Source organism: Scomber scombrus, chromosome 2 (assembly GCF_963691925.1).
Source record: "Scomber scombrus chromosome 2, fScoSco1.1, whole genome shotgun sequence".
Taxonomy (NCBI): domain Eukaryota; kingdom Metazoa; phylum Chordata; class Actinopteri; order Scombriformes; family Scombridae; genus Scomber; species Scomber scombrus.
The window spans coordinates 13,077,540-13,100,360 of NC_084971.1; the positions used below are offsets into that span (position 1 = coordinate 13,077,540).

The window sequence follows — 22,821 nt, forward strand, 5'->3', positions numbered from 1 at the left end:
TGAATCTTCTATTGTCAGCAGATGACAGACATGGAGTGACACAACATGTTTGTCAGACATGTAAAGTTCATGTTCTGGTCTTTGGTTTGACACAAATAACAGGCTTCAATACATTGTGTCATACTGTAGACACTTACAATGGAAACTACTGCACGTAGGCAGTAATCAGGACACACTGACACACTGCCCAATGAAGAGTACAAGGAGGACAGGAGCAGCTTTGTTTGAACATCCAGGCCTTGACTGTTGAGGTGGTTTTCTCCCACTGTACATTTTCAGTTCAGCTGGCATGACGACAAACACTTTGCAGGATACAGTAAAAGCAACAAGTGTGACCGACTGTCTCATGCCAGGGGATAGCCAATACAGGCAAAAATAAATACATATGAGAATAAGGCAGAGATTTTATTTTCAAGAACTGACCAAAATCCTCAATCTACTACTAGTGTATCTACATTCTTGAAAAAACTAAACAGGATCTTCGCTTGAGATCATACCTATTTTAGTGGCAGTTTTTGACATGTCATGCTAACTAACAAACAAATGTGACCAACCCAACTTCCCTGGCAGTGGTAAAATGATGAGGACTCAGGGGGAGAAAGAGAAAGAAAAGAATAGACGGTCAGAATACATAAAACTGCATCAGTGGTTGCAGTAGCAGAGGATAAGCTGGTGGTGTATTAGGGAGGGGCGGAGCTTATGGGACCAGATGGCATCTTGGCTTGGAGAGCGGAGGGGAATGAGAGAGAGAAAGCAAGAAAGACTTTAAGAAAGGGATCCCGCTGCTTTTCGCCTTGAAAAGCCCAGTGTCCATCTGACAGCAGGCATATTGAAATTTAAGGGTTACTCTGCTAGAGACGACTGCTTCTCTACTTTTGACCTTTTCTGCTGTGAAGTCGTTTTGTTGGGGTTGTCGAGGTGATTTGGTTTGACATATGCCACTAAGCTACTCATTCAGGTCAAATGCCACTTAAAAAGATGTCTGAGATTAGTGGAGTGTCACACAGCTCAGTGTACAGAGAAGTCGTTCTCAGACCAAATAAACAGTATGTTAAAAGAAATCCTTCCAAGAGGATGAATGTGTATCCACAGCATGTAGTGCTACTACACCTATTTAAATATACAAGAAAGCAAGCAGCACTTCCTTACAAGGTATTACAAATTAACTCAATTCATGACATTAGAGATGAAACAATTCATTGATCAAAAATTAATTGGTAACTATTTTGAAAGTCAATTAATAATTTAGTAATTTTCCCCAGCAAAAATGCTACATATTCATTGGTTCCAGGTTCTCCAATGGGATTATTTCCTGCTTTTATGTGTTTTATCTCATTGTAAACTAAATATCTTTGAGTTTTGGATTGTTGGTTGAAGAAAACAAAGCAATTTGAAGATGTTATCAGTTTTAAAAGACTTTTTCACTACTTTAGGACATTTTATGAGCCATTACTACATTATTATTATTATTATTATTATATTCTTTTTTATTTAATGTTTTTGCAGTAGCAGCTGATATTATAAGTAACATAAGCTTCCACATAAAAGCAGCTATCCAACATTAAGACATCAAATTTACCTCATACAAATACTGCTGCTTCCTCCACTGAACACTAAGCAGTCTAGTGGTTAAGGTTTCATTCAGTTCTGGACAGACATTTTCTACACTGGAATTAGAACCGGCAAACCACAAATATGCAGTTAGAAGTTTTAGGAAAAAAAAAGAGAGCATGTTACATCTCTAATTTGTTTTGCTTGCTTTCCTGTGAATATGCCAAAGTATCCATTTAAATAGCCAGCATTTCCTATATGGTGTTATCTCTAAAGCAGAGAATCCATAAGAACGCAGGGGAACCTATTTTCCTCTCTACCTGATCCCCCTACTAAAGCTGTGTTTTATACTATGGTAACGAATAAAAGCTGCCAAAAAAAATCGTCTTTAACTGGAGGCAGCTGGGCGGGCAGTGCAGAGTTATGTAACCTGATATTGAATTCATCCTCCTGCACTGTTCTGCTTACTGAGTAGCTGTGCACAAGATGGGCTGGTATAAAAACAAGGTCTGAGAGACTGGTGATGAGAGTAGTATCATGATATAAACATGTCTTTAAAGGAAGGCAGACCAGAGGAATCAGTTGCTACTGTGCAATCTTTGTCTCGCGCTTCCTTCATTTCTTTAACTTGTTCTTCTGTTTTTGGTCTTGTGGCTTTATTTCCTCATTGTTTGGTGTCCCACAGACCCCACTGCTGTTTATGTGTAGTAACAGTAATTGCAAAATAAATGTGTTCATTTAAATACTTTTTAAGCCTTTCTTCTGACCATGAAGAACTGTTACAACACCAAAAGAGGAAATGTTATAAGGATGAAGAAATATAATTTATTTTGTTTGGCAAAAAGCCACAGACAAATAAATATTCAGTATGTTATTCTACAAGGTGCTGTGATGCATCATTTAGACTTCAAAGAGATTTAACTTCCTATTATATCTGTTTCCAAAAGCCCAATATTAGGATTTGTCCTAATCAACAGTCCACAACCCAAAGAGATTCAATTTACGCTCACAGAAAACAAAAGAAACCAGAAAATATTCACATTTGAGAATATGGAAATTTTCTTCTTAAAAAATGACTCAAAGTGATCAATCAATCAATTATCAAAATAATTGCTGGTTTAATAGTTGGCAACTAATCAATTAATCATTGCGACTCTCACTATCATCACTTGTAACAGATTTAGAGCACATGGACACTTCTGAAACATGAGTGAAAAATCATGTTTATTAGCAATTACTAAAAGTAATGAAGTGTCAAGGTGATAAAACCAGTCCAGTGTCCAAAACTTAAAAGGTAAAAGAATATAGTGTATAAAATCACTTGGGCATGGAAAGCATATCTATCTGTGAAAGTGTGATTGACGGCAGAAATGAATGCCTGAAATCTGCTGAATGAGTGGAATTCTGTGTGCCCGAAGGCAACAGCTGTAGCCTTAACAAAAATAAAGTTACACACCTCCCTTGAAGCACTGCCTCTCCTTCCACACACACACACACACACACACAAGCCAATCTGTGCTCTGCAACCAGACACATAACTCCCCCAGTATGAGCTGCCGCCATCACTTAGTCTCTGTCAATAGATCATTGTCCCTGTCCCAAACCCTCTCGGTGTGGTCACATCCAGAGAGATCAACCGTTGAGGGGTGAGTGATTGTGGTTGTGTGTGTGTGTGAGAGAGAGAGAGAGTGCACAATTAATCCAATAAGAATGAAATCTAATCCTTGCACTACAGCATCAAAGTTTATAATTCAAATGTCATGCTTCAAAACAGATGCCCTCTCAGGATTTCATCCAAACACACCTTGAATGACACACATTGAACTTACACAACAATGCCAGAAGTTTAGACTGAGTTCAGTGAGTGTCTGGATATTTGAAACAAAGTTGCCCTTCAAATATATTGAATTGGAGCACAGTGCCGTATTGTAATTGATTTAAACTCCATTAATCTGTGGCAGATAGGCGGGCCTGGCTGTGTTTACTGAAGAGTGCTAGACTGTGACCGCAGCCCGAGGCAAGGTGACAACAACCTCTTACCCCATGACCTTTAGTGACCCGCCCCCCTCCTGCTCATTTTCAGCCGCTCTACAGACATAAGCTGTCTTCATCTTGGGGGAAGCCGTCCGTGAAAACTCTCATCTATAAAATTTAAAGAGTGCTATAAACCAAAGACTGCTTTTTTTGGTATCTAGGAGTTACTTGAATAGCTGTGTGGATCAGGGGCCTTCATTTCCACACAACAATGGGCTCTTAATGCTTGAGGGGTAAAGATTTTAGGGATGTCCAGACATATTTTAAAGGATCGGTATTGGAAGAAATAAAGCCTGTCAACTCTGCTGTGTTAGCTCTGTCCACCTCCGCCTGCTAGTGTTGCAGCGCTGCTCGCCTTTAACACAGTGTGAATGTTCTGTTACATTACATGAAAATTAGTGAGTTAATGTGAAAAACTATTTGAGTGCGCAGCTGACCGACTGAAATTTTGATAGCAACTTCTCATTCTTAGAGCCAACATTGCTTTCACCAATTAAAATGACAAATGTTAGGCAGTGTCTCATATCAGTTGTCTCTAATTAATATTAAATCCGTAACTAACTACATGACGAGATTAATTAAATTGAGCTGTTTAATTTGTGTTAAAGTGCTCTCTGCACTTGTGAGGAAGCACATTACATATTTAATAACAAACATGTTATGTCATGCGAGACCTCAGTGAAGCCACACTGATGCATGACTGCACTCACATCCTTTTTTAAAAATTTGAGACTGAAAGAATGAGTTCCATCTTCTATCTCTATTACGGGAGCTTACCCATGATGGCAAGTGCTCCTCTGACATTTGGAGCTGGATAAAAGCCAGCGTCTCATACAACCCACAACTCTCCATCTTCATCTGATGACAGCCAGCTAATCTGGAAACCTACGTCTACTAATCTCTCTGTCTTGCTATTCTTTGGCTCCATCTCCAGCTCTATCTCTCTCTGTCCATCATTCTCTCAATGACTTTATTTCATTTTCTGCCACTAAACATTTTGTACTAGATGCCTGTCACATGCAAATTCAAGAAAAACAAACTCACACTAATGCTGATTAAAGTCTTATACAGTGCACACATGCATCAACAAACACCCCAGACAAGACTCTCAGCAACACCGCCACACAACCATCCACCCACTCACCTTTATCGTGCCTGGGGGAAGCTTCAAAGCATGGCTGCTTGTGTATCTACTAGCTGCCACCCCTAAAAATAAACAAACAGCCTTTTGGGTTGTGTTACAACCCCAGCAGCAACAATACCAGGAAAGAATCTGTATGTTGGCTAATTATATCCACACTCACACACAAATACGCACACACTGACCAATAGTGTAAACCCTGTAAAGCAACACGCATGCACAGACATACACACTCAAACAGGGGGGTGGGCGTGTTCCTTGTCTAAACATGCCTGTGTGACAGATCTTGCAGTGAAACTGGAGGACGGTGCGTGAGCCAAAGTCTCAGCAGCTTACAGATCCTCCAGCAGCAGCTTTACTATGAGCCGGAGAAACTCTTCTTCAGAGCCCACCTACGTGCCAGTATCTGTGTCATCTGTGATGGACACATGGCAGCGTCTGGTTGAAGTTGGAATAGTGGGTTCCTTGAGCAACCCCATTGGAGTCCAGAATTTGTTTCTGTTGCACATTGCAACACAAAAGGTGAAATCTTTTTATAAGCATTCTTTATAAGTTATTTATTTATGTTTAAAAAAAAACCTGCTGCAGTGACCCTTTAATTCTCTGTCTTCCTTCACATACAGGCTCTACTGTTGTACACATTAGAGATAATAACCAGAGCTAATCTTCACTGGTGCTCACACTCACGGCACTGTTACTGCCAAGTGTGTTCATAGTGCAGAAGCGTGTGATCGCCCAACAAGGAATTCCCCTAAAAATACAAATCAGTTTTAGTGATGGTAACCGGCAGCCTGTTTGAACACAAAAAAGAAGACAAGCTTGATTCTTTTTATAGAAATGAAAGGGACTGGATTACCTCAGAAGAATATATCCCAGAGGAATGAAATCCCTGAACAATATATTCCAAATGGCTACCCAGGTGTATTGGCACAAGATACCAGCATATAAACAAATAAACCAAGCCCAACCAACCTTGTATTTCCTCCTTGGTCAGTGAATGGGAGATAACAGGCAGTAGTAGTAGGCAACTGAGGCAAAACACATGTCTCTATTTTTCCTCTGTCGCTCACTGTCTGGGCTAAAATTCCAATACTGAGTTCCAGAGCGAGAAATACAAGAAAGAAAGAGCGGGATACGAGCGTTAGAATGCGAGTACCAAGCAGTGATCAGTAAAAAACCAGTCAGTCCACTTGTCCGTCTAGATATTCCATATAGATGCTCTTTGGTTGAGCTGCAGGCAAACAGCAGATATGCTTTCTCCCAGATTCCTGCGGGCTCTGCTCCTCGGCGTTCATCAGCGGGAGAAGTATCAACAGCTGTGAGTGTGTGTGTATGTGAGAGGATCTGAGTGTGTGTGTGTCTGTCTGTATGCCCTCAGCGAATGAGGGTGTGTGTTTGTGTGGAAAAGAAGCTAAAGGAACCACGTGATGCAGGCTTAATCCCCCGCCCACTGGCTCCAAGCATACACACACACACACACACACACATACGGACACACACAGATCCAGGCAAACACACACATACAGGCTACTAGACCAATCAGAGCTCAGGCTTACACACTAATCACCCCTCCTCCTCCCCCGCCTGTGCGCTCTCTCTCTCTCTCTTTTTCTCTCTGTGTAGTCTTTTTTTCTTGTCTCTTTTTTTTCTTTGATCCATTCACTTTCTGTTCTCTCTCCCACATTCCACAATCGTCTCTCTCTCTCTGTCTTTATGTCTCTCATTCACGCCCCCTGATTCCCCAATCACCCCCTAAAGGCGACTGTAAAGGTCAGTGTTTATGAGTCCGGCTGGCGGTCTGTAACTGCAGCCACACAACCTGCTGTAGCAGAAACTGCGTGGCCTTTACTGCCACCTCGGCCCATCCCACTGAACAATCAACAGCCTCAAAAAGACAGAGGACAGATTGAAAAATCATGATTTATTTATTCTCGCTCCCATCCCAAGTCAAGGGTCAGGGTCAGCCAAATGACAGCTGCTTGCAATTCAGTGTCTTGCCTGAAACAAACCTCTGACTGTGCGAACTTGAGTTTTACTCTGAGCTTTAACCAGGCCTTCCGCCCCCCTTTTTATTCTGTTGATCTATTCTAACAAAAGCTGCTTCTCTACTGACCAGCTTCACACAGTTACAGTGTTAGTTAATCAGTTACTTTACTCTCTGACACATTAATGGTGAACTGTTAGTATGACTAATGACTAGGGCTGGGTGATAAGGGTTAACCAATGTTGCTATGCCAATACAACTATTTTTATGATAATATATAGGATTACATAAGAAATATGCACATTAATGGTTCCTGTTATGAACCGTGTTCCATTTCAACAAATCAAACCATCAAAACCAATTTTGCATTTTGATAAAAAAAACATTAATATAGACAACAGTAACATAATATGATCATGTTGTCAGAATACAATACCACCGATAACCGATAAAAGTGAATTAATGTTCAGCCCAATCACTGTTTTGGATTGTCCACTGGCCTTCAAGCATAGCTATGATTAAGTGAAAAGAGAAGTTAAATGCAAACTGTGTGATTATAGAAGTAAAAAAAACAACAACAAAAAACAAACAAATTTGATCATTGAGGACACTTTAGTATAATGTATACTGAGAACAGAAACAGGAAGTTTGTACCTGTGTGCTCCAGATGAGAGAGGGTCCCTTACTCTACTCTACTACCTGTTGCTTCATCATGGCAGGACCACCAACAGACAAACACAACACACATTGTCCCTTGTAATACTTGGATATGGTCCAATACACAAGTCATACAAAATAAAAACAAACAAGGCATGCAGCCTTAAAGGTGTGATGCATAATGTTTTTGAAAAGTCAACCTAAAGTGAACATAATTTAAACACAACTAAATGCCTAAAATATCGTGGATATTGTTACTGTTTTTCTTGGCTTAGTGCAAGTGGTGTCTGAATTACCAAATGTCTCTTTTAGTACCATTCATTTTTAACTTTGAACTGTCTTGTAAAAGTATGTAACTATCTCATTTATGACTTGAGACTCCTGTCATAAAACATAAACTTCCAACTCATGCGAGTAGAGCTGCAGGTTTTAGTGCCAAAGGTTCTTGGCCGAGAGCTTTCGGGCAACAACAAATAGCAGTGCGTGCTGACTGCCATCACCTGAGATCATCAGTGGTTTTGTTTAGGCTCCTTGAAGAGAAAATGTTACAACTTGGCCGGAACAGACGCCAAGCTCAACCTATCTGATGATCTGCTCTGAAGTTGAAAACCTGCCAACATGACAATTGGCATGACAAAATCAAGCATTCTTTTGTGCAATCCTGCTATCAGTTCAAACCAGCTGTTTGGGTATGATGCTTTCAATGCTGTAGTGCAAATTGGTGAATTCTACCTGTTCAAGCTAGACAACACAGTGTACGAGTTCAGGCAAGAAGAAAAAATTAATTAGCTAAGTATGTATGACATAATGTTTATGAGAATGAGTGAGTGAAGACAAACAGGATTATTCTAAGTGTTCAGGTATGTGTAGTGTGCCTCTTAGTCACTCTGAGCCAACAGTTAAAATGAGAGGGACTCTGTGATTGACAGTTTGGCATAGGAGACTATTAACACATTCGAGGTGAACCTGTAACACATTGCAACCTTCTCAGCTACTATACTACTAATACTGGCTGAGCTTAATACCACAGCTGAGTGCTATAATATTGAAATTATACACAAATGTAATGATTTGAACAGATTCTATATAGTGATATATTGCATTTAATGTGCTAATCTTCGAAGTTTAAATATTTTCGCATCAGTTTATTTTACTGTTAAAATTACATACATATATATAATAATAACCCATTATAAGATACATTATGGCGGGTTCACAATATCAGTTACTTCACAGTCCATTATCACACACACACACACACACACACACACACACACACACACACACACACACACACACACACACACACACACACACACACACACACACACACACACACACACACACACACACACACACACACACACACACGGTACTGAAGGGAATGTAAAACAGGCTGATCCCTTGAAACGGCATCACATGGCTGAGGAGGAAATCAGTGTAGCGTTTGCTCAAGGGGGCTGCAGCTGGTTTGTACCAACAAACAAGAGGTATCACCCTGCTGTCACCACATGACCAACAGTACCGTCTCTTCCGACAAACTGTGTCTTCAACACAAATAATGCTCTCTTGGGAATTACTTGCTGGCCTATGAAATTACATTAGAAAAAATGCTTACAAAATGCAGGCACTGCTTACAGAAAACGCCTCCTCTCTGTATGAAATAGCTGGAGAGACTGTTTATTTCAGACTGGGGATTTTGAAGTAAACCCTTTTCAGTTCACTAAACATTTGCTTATTTGTCTTGGTGCTGAAAGTGGGGAAAAACACACTTTAAGCGCATCTGATGAGTCTACTTTCAGCCTAGCCAAATGCCGACGGCAGATTTCACTGTTTAGTTTCTCCAATCTGGATGAAGGATGAAGATGATCACTAAAATCTGTGGAATAACTGATTTATGGGAATCAAAACCTGCAGATTTTACATGATACACCCGACAAATTAAACTCTACTGTAAATAACTGAATAAAGTCTCATGTCTCATGTTTGCTTTGGCAACTTTAAGGTTGCTCATTTCCTTTCAATGCTGTCACTGCTGTGGAATAGTGATGAATACAATAAAATGTTATATATTGACACTGAAATGATTAAATGTGATTGGTAAAATATTTTAGTGTTTGTGTATTGGCCAGCCCTCACTCTGCACACAGTATTCTCATCCGCATTGCAGTGAATATGCCAAGTGCAGGCTGGCATAGAAAGGAGGCTGGTCCCCCTCCATCCCTCCTTGGGGATGTTGGTGCATCACTCAGCAAACCCAACTCCCATCCACACACACACACACACCATCCCCAGCTGCCACTGCCAGGCCTGACTCAGGGAAACAGAGCTTCCTGCACAATGCTGCCACTTAATGCAAGACAGATCCCATGCACAGGTCATGATATGAAGACATGTTCTACTAAAGATACGCAACACAAGATATGTCACCTGCTGTTCATGTACTATATGATTATGAGATTGTTAGTCTATGATTAGAAAATAAAAAAATGTTCAAATGACTCATTACTGCATGACCCATAACTGCAACCAAATAAAACATCTGGAGAGTGAATCTTGTGGCTCAGCATTACAACACTCTCCTGTCTTTACCGGGAATTTACACAACTGTTAAACATTTGTAGATAATAAAGTCAGAAACCTTGACACTGCTTTGGAGATTTAAACTCGCTCTTTGTTTTGGCTACATGATGAGTGGGAAGGGTGCTTAAAGCAGAAACAACCCATCAAACTGGAACAGTCCCAGGACAGTGTCCAAGCAGCGATGTCTCACTGATAACTGTAGGCTTGTCTCCCAACGATACCTAATCATGGCCTTGTAGCAAGCAAAATTACTGTTATTTCTTTAAGTTGACTCATGTGACACAATACAGGCAGGGTTAGACTAAACCCAGGCGGTAAAATGTGTGCTTGATACTCTGCCGTCTCCACACAACTGTTATCATGCATGATGATTAATGAATCCTTTGCACACCGTGCTCTTAAGTAATCCCATACTTCTGCTGACATCACCCCTCCTTGACCCCTGTGATAAGCTGCGGACAAAAACAAAACACAATGGAGAGGAAGACCTGAGCGTCTGCTGGGCTAAATGCATGCTGCTATCTATTTACTGCTATCAGCGTTTCCCACCAAATGGCGAGCAGTAACAGGAGCAGAGCGAGGGAGCACATTCACTGATGCTAACTTTTCAGGAATGCACAAACACTTGAGTTCATTATTAAGACCTCTGTACTTTTCCCCCCAAGAACAGAAAAAAAATGGCCGACCAGCATAGAGACCCCACAGTGGGACACTGACAGATGAAGTAATGCTTGAGAAAATACAACTCGTCCAGTTAATGGTTGTGCTGCAATCCCACTGACATAAGAGAAGTTTTTTCTTTTCTTTTTTTGCAAGGTTTGTTTTGACTACTTTTACTTCAAACGCCATTTTCCCACATGACAGAGAGGTCAAGTTGATCCCTGGTGAACAGTATAGAGCCACATGGCGGCCTCCAAAATAACTGTTAGCGACAGCTTGTCAGTTCATATATGACACCACTTTGCATTGTGAGTCAACGTAGAGGGGAGATTTAGGACAAGCAAGCCAAAAGAGCACATTGAGAAGTTTGCCAAGGGTTAACGTTCATAGGAATTTAGACCAGAAACAGCACTGTCTTAAGAAAAATGCAACAGGGCTGCATTTTTGGGGGCATATTCCAACAATGATATACAATCCAGGAAAGCTGGTTAGAGTCAAAGATCCAGGAGTTTGAAGCATATCAGATGGCCAAACACTATTTTACGACACAATATAGTACAAATACCCTGTTCATGTTTAAAATGTAACATACCAGGAAAGCACAATTGTAGATCTTTGATTGGTCAGTACAATGAGTCGCTGAATGATGTCACACTGCTGCTAAACTTTACTGCCAGATATATATATTTTTCTTTTTTACTTTATTTATAATGTTAAAATCTGGTTGAGCAAATATTTTCACAACTGAATCATATTTTTTAGTCATTTTTAAAGGAAGTTGAAGCTTTTCAAATTTGAAAGTTACATCTGTCATACGTGATAGAAAATTGAATATGATTTGAGGATGTGATCTTGAGCTCTAAAAATGTACAATGGTCATGTCATACTATACTGAAAACTATCAAAACGATTAATTGATTAATTGAGAAAATCATCTGCAGATTAAATGATAATGCAACTAATAATTATCTGCATTACCAATTCATCTGACATTCATTTTCTCGATTAATCATGTTGTCTTTAAACAGCACATTGCAGTTTTCTGAAGCACAGTCTGATGTAATCAAATGTCTTGCTTTGTGCGACCAACAGTCCAAAATCAAAAAAATATTCAATACTGTAAGACAAGAGCTAATTGACACACTTGCAAACAAGATCAGTATGGATAAAAATAAATTAAATAACATCAATGTTTTTAAACAAGAACAAGGCTGCCCTGCAAGGATAAAAATAATTAAATAAAATTGATGTGTTTGGGTACACACAGATAATCACGCACGGTTGGAGGAGGTTTACAATTCTGTGCATTGTTTGAACTTTAGCAGAACTTGTTATGCGATGACTTCCATCACTCCCATCCATTAGAAAATGAAAAGTTATACTTCTTCATCACCAGTTGTACAAAAAGTACAGCAACAGCAGGTGGAACAAATACCTGTGTTCCTTTTATGTTTATGAATAAAAGAGAAGCAGATGTAATGAAAACAACCACGGTTTCTTTGTGTTCTTGTCATCAGCCTTTATGGTGGTAGTGGGTGTTGCAATGTAGCCACCTGTGACCCTGATCCTTTTTTTGGAAAAAAAGCCTAAGGTCGCATCACCTGGTGTAGACACACAAACACACCTACACACACAGAAAACCTGTAAAGCTGTCACTCCGCTATTTATCCGGCTCTTAACAGCCTGTCTAGTTTTACGCTTGTATGGGAGTGATCCTAAGTAGCTACTAATCCACATTTGAGAGCTGAAGAGGCGTCTAGAGAGAAGCTAATGTTTAACGCACTGAGACGCATTCAGATTCACTTCCTGGAGCGATCAGAGCGAACAGAGCTGTTACTGTCTGAGCTGCTGCGTTAGTTAGCATAAAGAGGCAACACACATATAGACAAAGAGTACATGTATGTTAACACGCCATTACAAGGATGCATTTAAGCATGACCAGGGACGTCTGCCTCTGCCTCGTGGCTCAGGTTGAGAGATAACAGACTTCTCCAGAGACAGATGAGGGCGAGCAAAGTATATTTGTAAATGAGTCATTTCTCCCTCATTTCCTCTGTTGATGGAGATGAAACGACCCCTGGAAGTGACAATAGGAAATTGCCGCCCAGTCATCGCCTCAGTCAAATGTGCTATTCCAGGTCAAGTTGAACGAAAAGCACTTTGGTGACAGATTGCTTAGGATCTACTGTGTTTGTCTGTGGGAAATTTAGAGCAGGTCAAACTGTAATAAAAATGAAAACAGCTGATAACCAGTTAATTTCAACTCACTTTTATTTGTCTTGGTCATATTTGACACTTGGTTAAATTTCACTTCTGACAGTTTTAGTTTTATACTTTTAGTTTCACAAAGACATTTCCACAACAATAGCCTGAAAGTTGTTTACTAGGTGTATACATTTATAAAAACCTACATGTACATGTGACATTTTGAGGCCAATTTGCTTCATCTGATCTTCTATATAGACTACATTGGTGTTTTCAACCATCAGCCCAGCCTAGCCCATCCATGGGCAACATTTCACAGTACATCACGTCACTTAACTACATGTGACATTTGAAGTACTGGATGTGTGTGAGCAGCAGTGTTTGTGGATTATCCAGGTAACTAATCAAGCTAGTCTTTTCTTATCTTTCTTGTGGACACAACAGATCACTAAATGGACTGAGATAAGCTTCTGTTTAAATTCTCATGAATGCATAATTGATTCGTTTTATTTCCTGTTTAAAAAATGGAGTAAGATTCAGTGAAAGATTTATTTATGTTAAGTTCTTACAACTGGCCAAAGCTTTCGCTTCCTGTAAACAGCGTTGCAACACATTCCATGCCTCGACTTTAAAACAGAAAACTAAGTGACAACAATACCTGTCATGAAGTGCAGGAATCAGGTTTCCAGCCAGTGTTCATTCATGTGCAAGTCTTTATCTGTCCTGTATATCGCATAGGGAGGCCTATTCTTAACAGAGCCTACCATACCTGTGCACTGCTGTCACTCCCATAACAATCAGAGCAACCCTCCTGTTGGCTTGCATATCAGATAACGACATACTGTATACACACACACCTTTTCTACTCCCTGCTGACAACAGAATGTCATACAATAGAGAATCAGAAAGAATAGTTTACTATAAAATTTCCTCAGTTTTTAACATCTTTATGTTCAGTGGGATTTTATGTTGACACGTGATCCATTAATGAGTTTAGTTTACTTTATAAAATGTAAATGGTGATTCAAGAATGGATATCGAAAAGATGGAGAAGAGGGGATACTCTAAGGTAAGACATCAAAAAAAATTTCGAGTCCACGTTGACCTGCAGAGGTCAGAGTGGGAAAAAAGCCAGTGGGACCAAATTTAGCACATGTCAAAAGAAATTTCCTGTCAGTGGCCGGATACAGCTTGAAGCAGCAGCAAGCTACAACTGTGAATGAGTCTGGGACAGTTCAAACTCACCTTAGAAGTTCAAAGCAGATGTTACATTTTTGAACGTCTATTTCAAAGTCCAAGCTTGGCAGTCAGGACTTCTGAATGACATGAAAGCCCAAGTACTGCAACTCACACAAGCTTTCAGGAGACACAAAAGTACTTCCCACGCGCCAGTTCCTCTGAATCAAAGCTATGAAAGGAGGTGGTTGCCCACTTTTATGTTTGGCACTGAAAGTCGCTGAGCGAGCATGAAAGCAGCCAACGACCTTCAAACCTGGGGGGTGTGTTCCTGTGGGCATGGATGTTCTACTCTAAGTCTGTGTGTGTGTGTGTGCCAATGAAGACACAATATACAGGATGAGATATTTAGCTATGGGCCGTATATCTATGGTGACACTCAGGGCTATTAAGGTTTTCAGTAGGCAATTAGAGTGATGGTCATGCTGATTTTTTTCTAAATGGTTATTAAATGGTTTAGGAAGCATGGAGTCCTTGTACAAAGCTGAAATAAGTGAGAAAAGATGATAAAACCTTGATTCATCCCCATCAAAGACCATTTTTGGTAAGGTCATACAAACAAAAGCTTAAAAAAAGCTTTATCCACTGTGGCTGTGGGAGAAGGCTGAAATCACTGTTACAATGCTAATAGGAATATTTTTCAAAATGTATATCATGATATGGCAAATGTCTGCACAGTTTCATGGAAAGTCATCAGACTGAGTTAAAAAAAAAAGATGTCTCTGTTGTAAGTATCAATTACTGAGCACTGTTGTCATGTCACTGTCAATGTCTGAGTTAATTGGTCAGCTAAGTACACTGATTCTGACATTGATATTACTGCAATTTAAGACAATTTAAAACTGATTACATAAGTTAAATTTATAAATACCACATGCACACATACTGTACACACACACTGCGATCCTGCTAATCGGCGTATAATTATAGCTGGTAATGACAGAGCCACAGACACAGCTTAACAAGCCCCTGTTGCTTCAACCATGCAAACAAAAACAATCCATCTCCGGGAGTCACAGCTGCTAACTGCTACCGTATGTCCTAACTGCCAGACGCCGGTTTTACAGTCGGGCAGAGGCTAAACAGCTGAACGGCCCTTGCTGCTTCATGGCTACACAACACAATATAATTTTAGATTAGATTAGAAAACTTTATTAAACTTTATTATACTCTGACGGTTCCATAAACCAAAACACTTAGATTTTTTTTTTTTTTTGTGGTGACTGTTGAAGATTCAAATCATAAACTGGGGCTAAGTAAATCTCTTCATCATTCAGACCGGTAGATTCAGCTCAACAATAGCAGTACTGACCACTGATGAACACACCTGGCTGAGCTGCTTTGCTCACAGGGAAAACAAGATTTAGTGTTAAAGAAACTTATAGCAGTTCTTGTTAACTCCAAACAACATTTTTCCTTTGCTGATCAGTCACTTCACATCATTAAGATCAACTTGATGTAAGCCTTAAAGCAAATCTGCTACCTCACATGTTCACATTTCTTACACATACTGTGCAAGCACTGTACGGGAAAGCAGTTGCTCTCACCTGAATCATGATATGGAGCTGTATGGGCTGGGGACTCTGGAAACTGTCTTATTCATAAAATGTGTTAACTCAATCACTCTACCTGTCAGTATAGTCATGTATGACAATTCATGCCATTAAAATCAAGATCCAGTTTTCATGAACCAAATCTGCAGTATCTCTTTGGCTGTGAGCATGGAAGTTGTGCAGAGGAAGCTTTCATAACCTTTTTTTTCATATTTACAAGATCCGTGGAGAGATATCTGTGCTGCAGTAGCTCATACAGAGTCCCTGCAGCTCAGGGTAAGAATACATTCCTGTCCTGGATTTCCAACAGATAGCTGAGTTATTTTTGAAGTCTCAGGGGCAAAAGCTGTGCAGTGAGGCACCGATGAGGACTGTGTCGCTATTACATTAACAGTGAATATTTAATTTTGGAAGGAAAATTCATTTGTATGTTGGGGAATAAATAAATATGTGGCTATGTGGCTGCAGCAACTTTAAGGAAGCTAGTTTGTGGCGCTGTGAAGCTTTGCAGTTCATTTTCAAGCCAGGCAAATGGTTTCCATGCTAATCTCGCTACAACAATCTGTGCCCATGTGAGCACACACTTTGCCTGAACTGACATGTGGGAATTGATAGGCAAATTAACCCTCCAGCTTTGGGGGATTTCTGTGCTATGCTGCTTGAGCTGCCTGAAACAACCTTTCAGATGGGAATATGGTCGGGAAAATGATCAAGTCAGTTATTTATATATTCCAATATGAAAGATCTACTATTCATCGGACTTAAGTTGCATGTAATGGGATTGGTGATCATGTTTTAAAATCCTGACTGATACTGGACTTTTGGGGCCAATACCGATATTAGGGAGTACAAAACATTGATAAATACAATAGCTGATATGCTTTATATTTACATAGAAACACACATTTTTGCAAAGATTCCCTAAATGTGGTAATAAACACTTTTGGCACCGTGGCAAAGACATGTAATGGAGGCATGATATCTTACATAACAATAAACTTAACTGTCCAAAATGACACATATATATATATATATATATACATACACACACACACACGTATATGCACACACATACATATATGTCTGCGCATATCAAATGACATATATGCCAATAGTGATATATTACCCATATAACTGTGACGGGCCAATATTGGCCAAACATTATAGTTCAAATATAACCGATTTTTCCCCCTGCTATATTTAACAGAGTTATGGAAATTGTGCTTATTAATAGAGTTGACACCAACAGAGGAGTCTGTCATCTCAAGCATGCAATGTGGCAGTGTTTCTGAATGTGGTCGTTTTACAGTGACTATGGGACTTTTCGTGGAAGACCACAGTCACATGGTGGATCAATAATTGGGCCCTTAATAACTGTGTACATTTATGCTTTGGGGGAAAAGAGATCTTCCAACAGTCTTTGTGAAATGAAGCAGAATTTTTCACCCTCGGAGAAAGCAGCACTCTTTTCCACGTGGAAAGGATTTCTTACCACTGACTTGACTCTGAGCTATAATAAATACACATCAACAGATGGGCTGTGTTCCACATTTTCACACTATCCAAGATTAGCAGCTGAGGAACGTCAAGTGTTTGACCCCGGGTGATAAGGTGGGAGTGGGAGTAGTTTTGTAACAATATGAAACATTGAAATACAAAATATACACTACACGAAGAGCTCTAAAGTTCGAGGGTTCACTATAAGTTCATGAACTCCGTTTCCCTTTTTTTAAGAGACGTCTGATACCAGAATTCCAGTCGAACAAATCTAATTCTACATTTACGCACAATATGAAATGAAATTATCAAGCAATCATGCATTGTTCCTGTTGTGAAACTGAGTTTTATTATTGTTGCTGAGCATGTGAGCCCTGTGCAACACTGAGGGGGCGTTGGCCAGAGAGCTGGTGTGTGTTTGGGACTGTCAATTATACAATCCGAGGAAGCAGTCAGATTTGATATGTCAGGGTCTGTGTCTGGATGAGGTCATTATGCATGAAGCAGAACTGCAGCCCCATCACACCCAAACACACACACACAGGGCCATGAGCTCACCAATAGTCACACACTCACATGAGTTTCTATGGCAACTCAAAACAAACAGTGTGTGTATGTGTTGACCCCACCCCAGCAGAAAAGAGCGAGAAACCAAGACAGTGAGGCAAAAACTAAAAGTGAGATGAAGGCAGCAGTAGAGGACATCACATGGAATTCTGCAGCAGCATATGTTTCACTTTATGAATGCTCTATGTTGTGGTAGAGACATTAAAAAAAAGATCACACGCATCAAACAAGTAAGCGCTCATGCCTCCCCACAACAGTCCTAGAATGTGTTAAAGCAAAACCATGCTTCGTATTCCTAAATCCAGCTTTAAATGTTGTAACAAACCTAAAAACAACACATTTAAAGCCAGATTCTCTTGTTTAGACGTGTCTTTCCCAAACAGACAGGAATTGTGAACTAATCTCATCCCACCAGTATTCCATGGGCCTACTCCATCACACTACACAGGTCAGACCCTGAACACAACCGACCACATAGACACCAGTCCCACCAAAAGGCCTTTTCATTTCACCTTTGAGCTCCAGAAACAGAAAAGGGAACAAACCAATAATAGACAAGCAGCTTTGCATCAAAGTAAAGGCCAGTTATTGAGGCTTAGCAATTTCCAAGGTCAATCTACATTGAAAACGCCCACATCCGCACATTAAAAGGATGCTGGCATTTAGATGTTTTGTTAGGTGAAGAAACCTCTGACCACTTAGAGTCTTGGTATTTTCTTCTGTGTTTTGGAAAGGCCATCCTGCCCAGATAAAATGTGCGACTTTGCTGTGCCTGGTGAAAGGTTATGGGTTAAACTATGGGCACTTATTTTGGAAGATTAAAAAAACACACATGTATTTCACTGTTGCCGTATGAAAAGGGCAGTTATTAACCAGGTTTGACACTGGGACCACAATAAAAATCATTGTTTCTCCAGCAGACATTTTTAAATTTAAAAAAATGTTGAGAATATACCACTACAGCTGAATCTTTAGCCATGCTATAACGTGGCTCTGGGGATGTCAATGTCAGTCTGTTGATTGGCCCCTCATTTTGGTCCAGATTGAAAATCTCTCAACACCTATTGGATGGAGTGCCATAAAATCTAGCACAGACATTTATGGTTCCTACTGACTTTGGTGGTCCCCTGACTTTTCCCCCAGTGCCACCTTTAAGTTGACATTCGTGGCTCAGAGTGTAATCAACAACTATTGGATGGACTGTCATAAAAATGACTTCAAACAATAATTTCCCTCTCATGATGATTCATGATAACTTACCTTTAATCAAGCGTGTACAAATAAATTACTTAGTAATAGGTCTATAGCAAAAACACTACATTCCCATCAGCCTCAGCTGTACTTTCAGCATTTGCTAATTAGCACAAAACAAACATACTAAAACACTAAATTAATGTGGTATACATTATACCTGATAAACAACAACGTTGACCATTGTCATTGTGAGCCTGTTAGCATTTCGCTCAAACCACCACTGTGCATAACTACCTCACAGAGAGCAGAGACCTAGCATGGCTGTTGACTCGTAGTTTTGTTACATGATGGAACACCTACAGATATGCTACTTTTCACCTACAGGCATTTGAAGCATTAAGTTACTAATGTTGCCCTCTTTCCACTCAGTTACATCCTCGCCATAACAACTGTTACTTATCTTGATGAGCCGTCTAGGTTGAGACAGGCTGAAACAGGGGTAGTGAACATTCACAGAGCCACGGAAGGCCTTACACGTGATCAGAGATTATCTGTACATGTTTTTGAGTGTTTTTAAGGTCACTGCACTATGGCAACTATCTTAGAACTCAACCAAGATCACCACTGCCTACTGCTTTTGTCAATATGTGGTGTTAAAGTGCACCTGACAGCAAAGAGCTCCATAGTAATATGAAATAATAAGGACGCTGCTGAATAGTGACACCATGTACCCGACAAGACACCAGTATTAGCTCATTTCCCACAACAAAAGACCATGAAAATGACTAAATAACTAAACAGTCAACCAGGATCTAAATGTACAATTGGTTGATTAATCAACAACACTTTAGAAGCAACTTTAGGACAAATTTAGAAGCTTTTTGGATAACTGATAAGAGTAACAGCATCAACAGTTGTATTAAAGTCCCAAAAGCTGGTCTCTGGGCAAGACTTTCTGGAGTACAGCTTGGATCCATGTGGGGTAAAGATCATTTGGGTGGTCTTGACTTACTGGAATTTCACCATGGGGTTTAGACAAGTTTTTGTTTTATCTGAAAGAAAATCTCAGCATGTCTCTACCACGACAGGAAAAGAAACAAGCAGAGTTCTTCTCAGTGAGTCACTGTCGCTCCTCTTTGCTCTGACCTCTTCTATCACATCTGACCACTCAATGACATGCTTTTAGAACAGAGGGAAAAAAGAGCATCTGCAGTGTGTATGTGTGTGTGAGCGAGTCCCTCCATATTTCCGGATCTGTCAGGCTCAAGCCTTGGGGGTTGCGACACAAATCCATACAAAGCATCCATCATAGAAAGGAAAGTGGCAGCAACTGATGCTGATGACATCCAGAAGGTCAGGCATCTTGCTGCACTGGCTCATGGGGTTCTTCCTCGCTTCATCAACAGTTCATTCACAGAGCATCGCAGTCCAGCAAACATGGCAGAAGATAAAAGAATGCCAGCTTTGAAGAGGAAAGAAGTCCAGTTAACTGGTTCCTGTAGTAGTATTCAAAAGTACAAGTGTTTGTGTTGTGCCAGCAAGCACATTGGTGACAAATCATGGCACTTGTTGCCAACAAATATCCAGTATTTCTTTAAAGGAATACCTTCACATTTTGAAAAGTTGAGTTGACAACTCAGTAAATAAAACAATACATTGTTCGAAAGAAAATGTATTTGATTTTTACTATTTTTACAATCAAATAATAATTTATCAAGAAAAAATACATACCTGAAATTCATTTTCCACTGTTCTTATTTCAGTTTTTTCTTGTTTTCTATCACGATAAATTGAATATATTTTGGTTTTAAACTAAACATGCACTTTGCCACTTTGGGTTAATGATTAATCAGTTATTCAAGAATACATTTGTCAATTGCTAGCTTAAATCAGAAAAATAATGTCAGCCGACATTGACCTCTTCTGACAGGTAATTTCAAGCCTGTTCCACTTTAACATTTAACCACATCCAACACAGGGATGCTAGGCTGTACTGACCGTACCGCGAGTTCACATCTACATCATAGCACCAAAGTGCGAACTTTAAAGTCTGGAAATCAGCAAACACAATATTTTTAGCTGGTGTAACTCATTGAAGAATTATATTTGTGTGACATGAACATCTGATCAAATTGCCATCTTAAATTGCCCCCTAATTGCTTTGTAAAGTTCAGCACAAATAAGATCTTGATTCTGTTAGAAGTAGGGTTGGCCATCGTCCATCGGCGATGGCTGTCAGGCACCCCCCCCCCCCGCCGATGCCATCGGCCATCACAATGTTTTGCTTTGAAGGTCGTCGATCATCCAAATCCTGGCCAATCTTAGTTAGAAGACAGTAGTTCACAATAATTGGTGTGATGTTTTTGGCATGCCAGGCCCTCAGCATGGGGACAGAGCTGTATACAAAGAGGTCTTGTTACAATTTAGGCAACATTTCCCCTCATTTGTGGTCTGTGTAATTAATTCTATTCATGCTTTTTCATCTCTGTCTCCTTATCACTGTTATTTAGTGGTTGTTCGATTGAGCATCCAGCAGAGTTTCAGAGCATTTCGCCCCCTTTTTAAACACACACACACACACACACACACACATACATAAAAGTGTGTGTGTGTGTGTGTGTGTGTGTGTGTGTGTGTGTGCATATGTGTGTGTGAAGGAAGGACAAGCTTCCTGTCAGGATGTGGGATCCAGCAGGGGGACAGTGGCACAAAGCCAGAAGTCACAACTTTCTGTTGAACCGTGTGTGTGTGTGTGTGTGTGTGTGTGTGTGTGTGTGTTCTTGTGTTGCATGCATTCATGTGCAATTGTCTGCGTCCTGATTGCTCTGACCACTGAGCAAGCATACTTCAATTCAGAGGAGTCATTTCATCAACTGTAGGAAATTCTCTTTCAACATCAAAGATATTTCAGCGCCATACTGCTGCAGAGCTTTCATTCATGAACCCCTGATCAGCAGAGTTCTACATGAACCTGAATAAGGCCAAATACCAGTGTTGCCTCTTTCCACCAGAATCATAGTGGAAGGCTTCACTGGTCTATATGGACTCCAGATAATTAGACCACCAAGGAGGAGAAAAATACTCCAGAGCCTGGGCCTCACAGATGCCCTTTCATCCTCTCCTTCTGCCCATCTACTTTTTCACATCCTTTCTGCTCTCTGCATTCTTCTTCACCTTCTCTTCATCTCGCCAAACTCTGCATTCTTTCTTCCTGTCACCATTGTTCATCTGTTTTTCTACAACCCATGCAAATGTATAGAAATCATTCATGCTTTATTGACCGACAAATGTAATGCTGAGAGAAGAGCTAAAGAAGGAAAAAGTAGAGAATTACTTATATCAGGAGAAACTTAAGTGACACTGCGTCAATAATTACTATAAAATTACAATTTTCTCAGAACCAAGATCAAATAGCAAATCAAATGAAAATCTTCCCACTATCACATGATGGCTCTAGCTGTTTCATATGATATTTTCATTGACACCATTGCACTTTTTGGTCGTAATAGCAAAGACAAAGTGGAGGAAGATAAATGATTTCATCAAATTTTAACTCTTTTTCATTAATTCACTCAACATTTGCAAAAAAGACCCCACACCTGGTAAAATTGAACAACAGAACCAAATACGATTCTGCACAAATGTATTAATGACTTCATCTTCATTCCCAGCTGTATGGATGTGGATGACCATTTCTCTGTGTGTTTGTACATGTGGGTCCAGCTGTTTCCTTCTTATTCCCACTCACACACCAGTGCACACACAAACTGCCATCCTTCCCCGTCAGGAAGAGCTTAAAGGATATCCAAATAGTAGCAGTGTATCATTGTGGCAATGCATTGTTCCTGACAACCAGCGTGCTATATGACTCACAGTTGCCACGGAGACCTAGACCTTGTGATGCAATCAGGAAGGAAAACTTCGAGGCATGGGTGAACTGTGTGACAACCGCCACAGCT

General features: G+C 40.1%; 1 protein-coding gene across 4 annotated transcripts in view; it reads right to left on the reverse strand.

Annotated features, from left to right (window-relative positions):
* The window catches only part of add3a (adducin 3 (gamma) a), a 105,514-nt gene that overhangs the window by 36,126 nt on the left and 46,567 nt on the right, over positions 1-22,821 (reverse strand). For 2 of the 4 annotated variants that reach the window (XM_062428067.1, XM_062428064.1), the window contains exon 1: positions 5,699-6,091. The exons of the other annotated variants lie outside the window; for them this stretch is intronic. The gene's annotated coding sequence lies outside the window, so the exon portion shown is untranslated. Of the gene's footprint in view, positions 1-5,698; positions 6,092-22,821 lie in introns of those variants that run through there. 4 annotated transcript variants of the gene reach the window in all.